The sequence below is a fragment of the Hypanus sabinus genome, chromosome 8, assembly GCF_030144855.1.
Source record: "Hypanus sabinus isolate sHypSab1 chromosome 8, sHypSab1.hap1, whole genome shotgun sequence".
In the NCBI taxonomy this organism is placed as follows: domain Eukaryota; kingdom Metazoa; phylum Chordata; class Chondrichthyes; order Myliobatiformes; family Dasyatidae; genus Hypanus; species Hypanus sabinus.
This window is the reverse complement of record NC_082713.1, coordinates 51,463,058-51,476,779: the sequence shown is the minus strand read 5'-3', so window position 1 is coordinate 51,476,779 and position 13,722 is coordinate 51,463,058. Positions and strand designations below refer to the sequence as shown.

The following is a 13,722-nucleotide window of genomic DNA, read 5'->3' as shown; positions in this document are numbered from 1 at the left end:
CTACTATTCAAACTTTATGTTTCTTACAACAGTCTGCGATCTCTACGATTTGTTCCTCTAAATCCCATGGACTGTTGGGTGGTATATAATACAGCCCCATTAACGTGGTCATCCCTTTCTTATTTCTCAGTTCCACCCATAAAGTCTCACCAGATGGGTTCTCCAGTCTGTCCTGACATTTTCCCTGATTAGTAACGCCATCCCTCCCGCTCTGTCATGCCTAAAACAACTTAGCTCCAGAATATTGAGCTCCCAGTCCCGCCCCTCCAGCAACCAAGCTTTACTAATGGCATTAGTCCATGTGTTGATCCATGCCCTGAGCTCATTTGTCTTTCCTGCAATACTTCTTGCTTTGAAATATACGCAGCTCAGAACACTGGCGGTATTGGTTGAGACATAATTGCCTAGCATACTGGGAAATCTCTCCTGCAAACCTTAAAAATGTGTTATGATATCTTTCAATCAAGAGTTGAAAATACTTCTTTGACAGTAAAACATTCCCTTAGCACTGTTCTGAAGTCTCATCCCAGTTAACAGTGTATGTACCTGAGTGGTACTTGAAGCCACGCTATCTGACATACTGTTGAACAAAGATCAATAACATCAGACAAGTTAACTAGATGTTCCAATGCTATCTGGAAGAGACCAGCTATTTCAACAAGACTGGGATCAACCTGGAGACTCTCATCTGCATAATTTCATCACGACATCAGGCAGTGTGCTTATTCACAAAGTTATACAGAATGCTTGTTTTCCTCGACACCAAAAACATTGGATTAATTAAGCAGAACTTAGTAGAATGTTTTGTAAATTTATGTCAAAATTTCTCGTGTCATATCTTGACAATTTGAGTAGAGAACAGAATAGGAGGAAGAGAATTTCATAGAGGCTTCCTTTTTCACAGGGTTTGGGGAGTACAGAAGATTCTAGGCATTTTGGTGCATGAATCAGAAAGAATTAGCAGGCAGTTGCAGCAAGTAGTATTCATATTGGCCTTTTATTCCATGGGTTTTGGAGTATAGAAATAATAAAGTATTATTACAATTGTGATACCAGCGAAGCCATGTGTGGCATACTATGCACATTTTATCCTCCTTATTTTAAAAAAAAAGATATACTTGTACATGAAGAAGTCCAAATGAGATTTACTCAGCTGATTTGGAATGAGAGGCTTTCCCAAGGTGAGCAGCCAGATCTGTATTCTTTGATGTGTTCAGAAGAATGATGGCTAATCTCATAGAAACAGAAGATCCCAAGGGTACATTACAGGGTAAGATTGACCTGCTTCTACTTGGTGGGAGAGTCAGAAAAGAAGACATAGTTATGTGATAAAAGGCCAGACATTTAATGTTGAGGAGTGGAGAAACTTGTTCTCACAGGGGATGTTGAGTATTTGTGATTCTCTACCTTGGAAGGCTGTGGAAGCTGTACTATTTGACTTATTTGAGATAGATAAGTTTTTGAAAGGTTGGTAAATTTATGAAGGCATGGTAGTCTAGTGGCTAGCATGATGCTATTACAGTAACAGCGACCCAAGTTCAATTCCTGTCACTCCCTCTGAGGAGTTTGTACATTCTCCCTGTGAGGATGGGTTTCCTCTGAGCACTCCAGTTTCATAGAAACATAGAAAACCTACAGCACAGTACAGGCCCTTAGGCCCACAAAGCTGCACCACACATGTACTTACTTTAGAAATTACCTGGGGTTCCCCTTAGCTCTCTATTTCTCTAAGCTGCAGGTACCTATCCAGGAGCCTCTTAAAAGACCCTACTGAATCCACCTCCACCACAGTCGCCGGCAGCCCATTCCACGCACTCACCACTCTCCACGTAAAAAACTTACATCAGACATCCCCTCTGGACCTACTTCCACGCACCTTAAAACTGTGCCCTCTCGTGTTAGCCATTTCAGCCCTGGGAAAAAGCCTCTGACTACCAGAGTACTACTGACTATCAGAGAGGACAGGAAAATTTTTAATTGGGGAAGAGCAAATTATGAGGCTATGAGGCTATAAGGCTAGAACTTGCGGGTGTGAATTGGGATGATGTTTTTGCAGGGAAATGTACTATGGACATGAGGTCAATGTTTAAGGATCTTTTGCAGGATGTTAGGGATAAATTTGTCCCGGTGAGGAAGAATGGTAGGGTGAAGGAACCATGGGTGACAAGTGAAGCTATAAATCTAGTCAGGTGGAAGAAGGCAGCATACATGAGGTTTAAGAAGCAAGGATCAGATGGGTCTATTGAAGAATATAGGGTAGCAAGAAAGGTGCTGAGAAGAGCAAGGGGACATGAGAAGGCCTTGGCAAGTAGGCTAAAGGAAAACCCCAAGGCATTCTTCAATTATGTGAAGAACAAAAGGATGACAGGAGTGAAGGTAGGACGGATTAGAGATAAAAGTGGGAAGATGTGCCTGGAGGCTGTGGAAGTGAGCGAGGTCCTCAATGAATACTTTCCTTTGGTATTCACCACTGAATGGGAACTTGATGACGGTGAGGACAATATGAGTGAGGTTGATGTTCTGGAGCATGTTGATATTAAGGGAGAGGAGGTGTTGGAGTTGTTAAAATACATAAGAACAGATAAGTCCCCGGGGCCTGACAAAATATTCCCCAGGCTGCTCCACGAGGCAAGGGAAGAGATTGCTGAACCTCTGGCTAGGATCTTTATGTCCTCGTTGTCCATGGGAATGGTACCGGAGGATTGGAGAAAAGGCGAATGTTGTCCCCTTGTTCAAAAAAGGTAGTAGGGATAGTCCAGGTAATTATAAACCAGTGGGAAAGCTGTTGGAAAAGCTTCTTAGAGATAGGCTCTATGGGCATTTAGAGAATCATGGTCTCATCAGGCACAGTTAGCATGGCTTTGTGAAGGGCATATCATGCCTAACAAGCCTGATAGAGTTCTTTGAGGAGGTGACCAAGCATATCGATGAGGGTAGTGCAGTGGATGTGATCTACGTGGATTTTAGTAAGGCATTTGACAAGGTTCCACATGGTAGGCTTATTCAGAAAGTCAGAAGGCATGGGATCCAGGGAAGTTTGGCCAGGTGGATTCAGAATTAGCTTCCCTGGAGAAGGCAGAGGGTCGTGGTGGAGGGAGTACATTCAGATTGGAGAGTTGTGACTAGTGGTGTCCCACAAGGATCTGTTCTGGGACCTCTACTTTTTGTGATTTTTACTAACGACCTGGATATGGGGGTAGAAGGGTGGGTTGGCAAGTTTGCAGACAACACAAAGGTTGATGGTGTTGTAGATAGTGTAGAGGATTGTCGAAGATTGCAGAGACGTTAATAGGATGTAGATGTGGGCTGAGCAGTGGCAGATGGAGTTCAACGCAGAGAAGTGTGAGGTGGTACACTTTGGAAGGACAAACTCCAAGGCAGAGTACAAAGTAAATAGCAGGATACTTGGTAGTGTGGAGGAGCAGAGGGATCTGGGGGTACATGTCCACAGATCCCTGAAAGTTGCCTCACAGGTACATAGGGTAGTTAAGAAAGCTTATGGGGTGTTAGCTTTCATAAGTCGAGGGATAGAGTTTAAGAGACGCGATGTAATGATGCAGCTCTATAATAAACTCCAGTTAGGCCACACTTGGGAGTACTGTTTCCCGTTCTGGTCGCCTCACTATAGGAAGGATGTGTAAGCATTGGAAAAGGGTACAGAGGAGATTTACCAGGATGCTGCCTGGTTTAGAGAGTATGGATTATAATCAGAGATTAAGGGAGCAAGGGCTTTACTCTTTGGAGAGAAGGAGGACGAGAGGAGACATGATAGAGCTGTACAAGATATTAAGAGGAATAGACAGAGTGGACAGCCAGTGACTCTTTCCCAAGGCACCACTGCTCAGTACAAGAGGACATGTTCTTAAGGTCAGGTGAGGGAAGTTCAAGGGGGATATTACAGGAAGGTTTTTCACTCAGAGAGTGGTTGGTGCATGGAATGCACTACCTGAGTTAGTGGTGGAGGCAGATACAGTAGTGAAGTTTAAGAGACAGGTATATGGAGGAATTTATGGCGGGGGGTTATATCGGAGGCAGGGTTTGAGGGTCGGCACAACATTGTGGGCCAAAGGGCCTGTAATGTGCTGTACTATTCTATGTTCTACATTCCCACACGATCAATTCCTCTCATTATCTTATACTCCTCTATTAGGTCACTTCTCATCCTCTGTCACTCCAAGGAGAAAAGGCCAACCCTGTAGTGGGGTGACCCAAACTGAGCACAGTACTCCAAGTGGGGTCTGACCAGGGTTCTATACAGCTGTAATATTACTTCTCGGATCTTGAGCTCGAATCCATGGCTGATGAAGGCCAATGCACCTCCCACCTTCCAAAAGTACACAGGTTAGTAGGTTAATTGGACACTGGGTGTAATAGGGTGGCACGGGCTCTCTGGGCTGGAAGGACTTGTACCACACTGTAACTCTAAGTAAAATGCAATTGAGAGTGATGTGGAACTGACATGGAGAAGGTATTATGGTCTGGAGGCAGTTTCGCCATAACAACAAATTGCAAGGCAGTTTCGCCATAACAACAAATTGCAAGGCAGTTTAGGGGGCCAGATGGACAACTCTAACTGTTATTTTCATGTGCTTTTGGGCCTGATATCAGGGAGTTAGTATTTGTTGCTAGACCCATAGGGGCAGGCAGAGACCTGGAGGAATGGAAAAGATCTGTTGTTTATTGGTTTGATAAAACAAATCTTCTTCCCATCCCACCTCCACTTGATGCACTATCAACTTTACCTTCAGTGCACTGGGATATTGATTATTTGTAAAGAAAATATTGAATTGTAATACGATTTTGAGATCTCCACTTAAAGTTGGAGTAACTTTTCAAAGCCTGCTTTAGAACATATTGAAATTGCTGTGGGAATTATGATTCCAGGTATTCTCCGCTGGAAACATGTTCTGACCTTGAAAGGGAATGTTTTGTGTAGGCAAGTATAGTTGAGTTTCAAACAAGGTATCCTAACACTCCTGACTGAGTCACCCTGATAGACTAGCTTTGTTTGAAGAAAGCTGCAGCCCCCACACAGAGCTTGTAGCCTTGTTCTAGTGTATGATCTGGGCTGGGAGATGGGTTTCTATGTATTGGGCTGTAGATTACAAAACAAGAAAGGGTATGTTTGCAGGACTGGGGTAGCAACACTGCTTCTTCTAGCTAGTAAGTAGTGCGGCAGAGCTGAATGCCTCATCTCTGAAGCTATCCTCATTCAATCATTGGAAGTCCTAGGACCAAGATTGTCTGCATTTGACGCTGTCAGACCTACGATATTTAAATAATCTCCCGGTAGTGTTCATCAACCCTTGTCACAGCTCTGATGGGACTGTGGTTTGCTTTTAAATTTTAAGACCTTCTTTTATTTATTCCTGCCACATGGTCTTTGCTGATGAGATCAGCATTCATCACCTACCTCAACCTGCTGTTGAGAAGGATTCTTTCTTGAACTACTGAACACCCGACGAACATGCTGTTAGGTAGGGAATTCCAAGGTTTACGCCCCACGTTGAACAATTGTTCCAAGTTGGGATGTGTGTGGCGTGGTTGGGGATTAGAGGCGTTCCTCTGTAATGACAGCCCTTAACCTTCCGGGTGCTAGGAGCTTTGGCTTGTAGGTGCTAAAGAAAGGAGTCAGGAAGAGGATCACCGCTAAACAATTTGCTCTTGAAGCCAAAGAATTTTATGTGTAGTGAAGTTTAGACCATAAGACATAGGAGCATAATTAGGCCATTCAGCCCATCAAGTCTGTTCCGCCATTCCATCATGGCTGATGCCAGATCCCCTCAAACCCATGCAGCTGCCTTCTCTCTGTATCATTTGATGCCCTGACTGATCAGGAAACAATCAACTTCCGCCTTAAATATACACACAGGCTTGACCTCCAATGCAGTCTGTGGCAGAGCATTGTACAAATTTATTGCTCTCTAGCTATAAAAAAAAACCTCCTTATCTGTCCTAAAGGGGCACCCCTCAATTTTGAGGCTGCACCCTCTAGTTCTGGATACCCCACCACAGGAAACGTCCTCTCCACATCCACCCTATCTAGTCTTTTCAACATTCAGTAGGTTTCAATGAGATTCCCTCCCCCTCCCCTGCCGGCATTCTTCTAAATTCCAGTGAGTACAGGCCCAAAGCTGCCAAACACTCCTCATACGTTAACACCTTCATTCCCAGAATTATCCTCATGAACCTCCTCTGGACTCTCTCCAATGACAACACATCCTTTCTGAGATATGGGGCCCAAAGTTATTGACAATACTCCAAGTGCGGCCTAACTGGTGTCTTACAAAGGCTCAGCATTATCTTCTTGAGTTGTTTATATTCTATTCCCCTTGAAACAAATGCCAACATTGCATTTGCCTTTTTTACTGCAGACTCAACCTATAACCTTTTGAGAGCCTTGCACTAGGACTCCCAAGACCCTCTGTACATCGAATGTTTGAAACTTCTCCCCATTTAGATAATAGTCTGCACTATTGGTCCTTTTACCAAAGTGCATTATCATACATTTCCCAACACTGTATTCCATCTGCCACTTTTTGCCCATTCTTCCAATTTGTCTGAGTCCTGCTGCAATCACATTGCTTCCTCAGCACTAACTAACCCTACACCTATCTTCGTATCATCTGCAAACTTTGCAACAAAGCCATCAATTCAGTTATCCAAGTCATTGACAATGTGAAAAGTAATGGTCCTAATACCGATCCCTGAGGAAAGCACTAGTCACCGGCAGGCAAACAGAAAAGGCCCCCTTTATTCCTATTCGCTGCCTTCTGCCTGTCAGCCATTCCGCTATCCATGCCAGTTATATTTTCTGTAATGCTGTAGGATTTTATCTCGTTAAAATTTCTGGTCACCGGTGGCCCACTCCAGGATATGGATCTTTGACAACTCACCAATGGCAATGATGTTGTAAGTTCAGTTAAAGTGGTGAGACTGCCTCATATTATAGCTGACTCCTGTGTACCGTGTTTGTTTTCTGACACTGCTAACCCCTGCCTGAATGTGGTCTAAGTCTTGTTGTATGCGTGCTTGGGCTGTTTTGTTTTCTGTGGAGTTATGAATGAAATAGAACATTGTGTAATCAGCAATAAACACTTCTGACTTTATGATGGAAAGAAGGTAACTGATAAAATAATTACTTAGGTTAATCCTAAGCAACCGTTTTTCAAGGGTTAAATTTCATCCCCAGATACAAGTGAACTGAAAACCACAGAGCACCCCTTGTCAATGACTGAATGAGATGTTTGCAATAGGAACCCTGCAGAGGCTAAAAGATGTATGGTTTGGCTTATGAAGATTTTAGTTCACAAAAAAAACTTTAAAAATGTATACATCTCCACGAAATTATATCTATGTAACAGAATTGAATAGTTTTACTAGTATTATTAGGAAGATTTCTTTTGTCCTTCACACACCATGACATAGGAGAGGAAAGTTAACATTGGTCAGGTCTCTGGCTCTGTGACTCAGAAGGGATTAGGGGCGAAGAGGCAAACTGTGCAGATAGGGGTTTTGTGAGTTAGGGAGAACAAGATTCCTGGATGGTATGTTGCCTCCCAGGGGCCAGGGTCTGGGACATCTCAGCTTCAGTCCTCAACATTCTTAAGTGGGAGAATGAATAGCTAGAGGTTGTGGTCTATGTAGGTATCAATAACAAGGATGGGAAGAGTGACAAGGTTCTGCAAGGTGAGTGCAGCGAGTTAGGTGCTAAGTTAAAGGACGGGACCTCCAGGGTTGTGATCTCAGGACTGCTACCTGTGTCACCTGCTAGTGAAGTCAGAAAAAGGAATATCATACAATTTAACACGTGGCTAAGGAGTTGGTGTAGGAGGAAGGCATCAGATTTTTGGATCATTGGGCTCTCTTCCAGAGAATGTGGGAGTTGTATTCAAGAGATGGTTTGCACCTGAACTGGAAGGAGACTAATATCCGGGTGGGGAGGTTTGCTAGTGCTACATTGGGGGGGGGGGGGGGGGGGGGTTAAACACGAGTTGCAGGGAGATGGGAACCATAGTGCCAGAACAGTTAGTCAAGAGATTGTGGACACAGATGTTGTTATGACCTCAGAAAGTCAGATCAAAAGGTAGATTTTCTTGATAATTACCTCAATTGTGTTTGTAAAACTTTACTCTGTACATAGTAGCTTCCAAGTTGTCCTATACTATAAATGTGACTTAAAAATAAAACCCATTCATTATCTATAAGCATAAGGGATGCTGTGACATCATGAAATGTGCTATGTAAATACAAATCCTTACCTTTCAAAACTTATTCTGTGCTCCTTTAAAGCTCATTCCTTACAGTTCAAAAATCATACAATACTGCACTTCTTCAAATGGCCAGCAATGTCACTGCTGAGCACAACAGTATAAGCCACAAAATTAATTTCTGCAAACCAGGAATTAAATTTCAAATAATTATATGACTGGAATATCTTAATGTAGAATAAAATCTCCCTCAAATATTCATCTGTCGTTCTCCAACTATGAATTGACTAACAACTTTATATTAAAAGTGCTATTTATAAAATTCCATCTACAGTCATTCTGCGAGTTTTCCATAAAAACACACGGCCACAGCACACAGGTATATTCTATTAAGGCATCAGATGTTTCTTTTTGGGTCAGTAATTTAAATCCATACCCAACAAGTTTACAAGTGTTATTCTCAACAGAGTCACAATACCATGACTACTACCATAAACTTCCTGCTGCTCTTCCTAAATTGCAATTCCGTTATTCTACAAACATTTTCTTCTACCTGTACCTTCACACTGCTGCGGATGAGTATCATTACAAAATCTCCTCCCTTAACACATTCTCTTCAGTGAGCTATACACTGCAATAACATTTATGTTGCTGGTTTACCCTTCCCTCAATAATACCCTACCTTTAAAATCTAGCTAATCTGTGGTTTATTTTTTTCTTCTCCTTTCACTATTTGTCTTGGTGCTCACCATGTTGTCTTAACTTGAAAAAAAAGAATTCTAAACATTGTTGAACAGAGATATTTTTGCAAGATATGAAATCTAACCCTCACTGATTCAACATCTGGTCATTCAAATAAATATTTAACAATTAAAAAATGAAATTAAAAATGTTTGCAGCTAATGCCTAATCATAGCAAATTGCTTTAATCTTTCACTCCATTGTTTGAAAGCATGAAGCTAACTCCAGAAAATAAGGCACCTTTGACTATCGTGTGTTCTGCTAGATTATAAGAAACCACCAGAAACTGAAGACATATTATATCAGTACGCATTATTCCCAAAGGTCATAACCCGCTGATGTACCTTTGATAATATAAGCATTGCGTTTCATTTTGCTTTTTTCCCTTACTGTCCTTTACTATTCCAATTTTGAAAGTGTACCTTAAGCAGTGTGCATGAAATTCCTTCCAACCAAAAAACAGATCAATAGCTGAGAGTCTCAGTTTCTGAAGGCCCCAGAGACTGAATATATTCTCCATGCACAGATGGTGGGCAAGGAAAGGAAGCAACAATTCTGTGTAATTAAGATGTAGTGTATTAAAAAGTTGAATACAGTACCACGCTTGCAGCATCAATAAAAAGTGAATTCTCTCTTTTATCCTGGTTGCATGTCTCTTTAAATTCAAACAAACGAGCACCATCCATAAAATCCAAAGCGCCATCAGAGGCTCATATTGTAGTTGGAAGTACGGCTAGGAAATAGCGAAATGTGGAGGAAACTTAATGATGTCATCTTTACTAATGTGCAGCAGACTCGCCTTGGAAGCAGAATGTTGTTTACAGCCATCTTCAACCAAACATCGACAGCATATTAATACGCCACAACATATGAAACCAAGGTGCACCCTACATGTCCAGGGGCTTGTGAAGACTATCAGCAAGAATTTTGGCCAGCAGAAGTTCCAGTAATACTTCTCTCTAAGCCAAAACAGGAAACAAATTAACCACCTGCTATCTGAACTCAAATTACCTGCACACTTTGGTCCACAATGTTGAACTTGATTTTAATTATGAAATTTATTTATCTGGCCCAAGGGCATGAAAGTTGCTATATGAATGCTAGCAAGCCCTTTCTCTTATATTGATCCAAGTCTGTTAGCACCATACCGTCCTCAGCTGGAACACAAGACTCATCAGACTGTGAACCTCACCTCTAGGACAACAGTTGGGAACTCATGAAATTCCACCTGCTTCATCCTGTTGTATGGTGCTTCATAAAGAAATTGCTAAAATATTAGGTGTTTGAAAAATGCTTTTTAAAACTTGCCTGATCAAGGTTAAACTTGCAAGCCTACAAAGTCAACAACACTTTAATTTCTTTTCCTGAACTTACTGACACATGCAAGATCATCCATGATGTACAAAACTGGTCACTGCACTCAAGCTCAAGTCCAGTCACCATAACTTCAGTATATAGCCTCCAACATCTTTTATCCAGTGTTTTTACACCTAATAATCAGAAACCTGTATTTCAACTTTAAGACATCTTTACTGCATTTGTGCAATGGTGTCAGATATTATAATCAGGGGTTAGGAAAAGAATGACAATAGAAAATCATGCATGATTTATTGTTTTGCTTTGCAAACTTCACCTCCCCCCCAAAAAAAAACTGAGGACCACATTTATACTGAAGATAAACCGGCTGCAAAAATAACTAATCTGACAGTAAATGAAGACTGACCCAAAAAAAAAGTTTCACGCGTGGATTCTCCAGAACTTTTCGGGCAAAGTCTCTCTGTTCAAAATTACTATCTACGTTCCCGGCTAAGATGCAATATATTGCAACTTTTCCTGACTTCATTTACGCCCTCTCACTGTATCGATTGAACACGGAGGCTTAGGAAACGTCCAAAGTAAAAGCAGTGCTAGATTAAAACAACCGAATTATGTTTTACGTATCAGAAACGGTCAGGGATGAATCTGCGGACCGATTCAATCCTTAGTGCCTGGTAATATCTGTAATTGGGTCTCCCGTTAATGTCGTCATCGGGACCAGAGGACAGAGTATAATCGAGTATTCCCCCCCCCCCCCCAACTATCTGATATTCTGCATACAATTCGATCCCTCGCTATTTTACTTCGCCATCCTGCCTTTAATCTCATTTACACGCTTCAACCTGTGACCTTGGTGAGCCAGTACTGTAAAACAAAAATGGAAGGTTCCTCTTTGGGGTAAGGCGATGTGGGCTGAACAGTCCTGCCCTTTGCACAGTACACTCCCCACGAAAGAGATAACATCGCTCCTGCACGTCAGATCTCATTTGTCCGATCCATTCATTCGACTCTCCCACTCATGCGATTCCGACCCTCTTAACGCCAACTTTTTATCTAGATTGACAATATTGACTCGGAGTTTATCTAATCGATGGCCGGGAATACAGAGATATGTCCCTCCAAATATATTAATATGGTGTTTGTGTATGTATGTTTGTATGGGGCGGAGATGAGGAAAGAAGGGGGGTGCTTCGGGAGGAAGCAAACGATATTCTCACAACTTTGTATAATCCGAATTTTCCAGCACTACCTCGAATGATTCTAAACTATGAAGTTGTATAGGTCGTGTTTCAGAGGGGGGGAAATCTGCAGTTTTATTTTAGGAGGCCGAAGTTGGTCCATGCATTGAAAAGAAACGTGCCAAGTGCTCGGTTGGTATCGAGCAGTCAAACTTGGGATAGTTGCCCGTGTGGCTCCGCGGTTCCGCGGGCGAGCAGGGGCATTGATCGCGATCGGGTATCGCTGGCACAGCAGGCGGAGTTCGCGATCTGTGTGTGTGTGTGTGTGTGGGAGAGGAGGCTGCCTGCCCGGAGATCGCTCGCTCTCGCACCCCTGTGCTGCGCTCAGCTCCCGGCCAACTGCGCTGCGTGTATTTCCCGATTTCTCCCTCTCCGTCTCCCTACGATCCCCAAAGCCATCAGCAGCAGCAGCAGAAACAAAGCAAGCCCCGATCTCTCCCCCGTCACCACCAGTTCCCCCCTCCCTCCCTCCCTCCGGTGCAATCTTACCTTCCGGGCCTATTAGTTACGGAAGCTCTCACCGTCTCCTTTGCTCCCGGGCGATCTCGAGGACGGGGAGAAACAGTGGCCAGTTATATCTGTCGGGGGTGATTGGTGAAGAAATTGAGATTTCCCCGGAGTGTCTTTGCGCAGCCACGCCGCCGCCCTGTAACACAATTTCCGTCATCTGTATCAACAACCTCCTCCACCCTTAAAAGGGCTATGTCCCTTCCCTCCCAGACCCTCGTCAGCTCGACGTTTTGTCATCACTTATTTTACAAACCTTGCCCTTGCTACGAAGTAAAGTCCCGGCGACTTGCATTTTTTGGTGCAAAATCTCACCTTGTGAGGTAATCTTTTTTTTAAACTGGAGTGGTTTCTCCGAGTGGGGCCCATAAATTGTTAATATACCAAACAATTAATTTTTAAAAGTAGCATTGATTAATTGCAGTATTTCAGCAACTAACAAAGAGGCAAACAGAAATCTTACATTTAATGGCCGGTCCGGATATGCAATAAAATGGTAAACCGGGAGTGATGGTGGAGGGAGAGGTTTGTAGGGGCAGAGGATTCGAGCACGGAGGAACAGGCAGACACTGTAGTGGCTTCGATCCTGTCCTCGGAGATCAGAAATAGCTCGGGATGACCAATCTTTTTTTTAAATCACACCTTAATCACTAACTTCGGCTGAGGCTGATAAGTTTTTCAGAGACCCGCGCGTGGAAAATAATTCGAGGCGGTGTTCCATGTTTAAGTCCCGAGATATATAAATATCCTCCCCCCCGTTAGGAACTTCACTCTTGCTCGCTCGCATGCTCGCATTCACCATCTTGTGTCGCACCACACTTAGTTCTGCAGATACGTTACAGACTCTGAGCCACCAGGTGTTCACAGTTCGTGCACCATCCGTGCAACATTAACATTTTCGTATCACGGACAATCGGTCACCAATAAAATGCCGGTTCACAACTCACCCATCAAAGTTTGCAACCCAGTGCCGACTGGTATGCTATCCTACTTTGTCTCTTTTTAAATGGTCCAAGGTAGGGCTGAGAAAGGTAAGGAGGATCTCGGGCACACGAACAGTGGAAGACTCGTGACATTATAGAATACAGACACTAAAATATATATTTTAACTTCAGATATTTAAGATATTTTAGCACTCTGGCAGAATTATTACCAATGATGAAACAAAACGTGCAATTGAACTCTTGCAGTTATGGAGCTGTGTAACTCATGGTGCAAACATACACTCTCTCTACAAACAGTAACTGATTCAGCTATTTCCATGCAAAGCAGAATTTTCAAATGATTGAGTTCTATAATAGCTTCTTCCATTTGCAAAGAGGTTCGTTTATGTACTGGGTGCACCGGCAGTTTAAATTGTGCTTCTCGCAATTTAGTATTCGCTTCTCGACACAAGTTCCCTATGGAGAGCCCAAATGCAAATTTGATCTCCACGTCTTTTGTATCTCTTTGTACAGTACGCCTGGCTGTTTTTAGCCTTCCAGCCGTCTGTCACTTTAAGACTTTACACCACTCCCATTCTGACCTTTCCCGGCCTGGTCCTTTACGGTGCTGAGGTTAAATTCAAGGATCTGTAGAGTTGATTAATTAGATCTATGTACTCCTATTTACACCTTTTCAACACTATTATTTCCTTCTATACCTATCCATTATCTTCTTATCTACCTTGCACCATCGTACCTTGTCAGTTATTCTCTCCTACCTCGCAG

At 42.8% G+C, this 13,722-nt stretch overlaps 1 protein-coding gene across 2 annotated transcripts in view; it reads right to left on the bottom strand.

Moving 5' to 3' along the window:
• bcorl1 (BCL6 corepressor-like 1) overlaps positions 1-13,722 on the bottom strand; it is a 212,139-nt gene that overhangs the window by 149,406 nt on the left and 49,011 nt on the right. For both annotated transcript variants that reach the window (XM_059977160.1, XM_059977163.1), the window contains exon 2: positions 11,996-12,152. The gene's annotated coding sequence lies outside the window, so the exon portion shown is untranslated. The remainder of the gene's footprint in view (positions 1-11,995; positions 12,153-13,722) is intronic.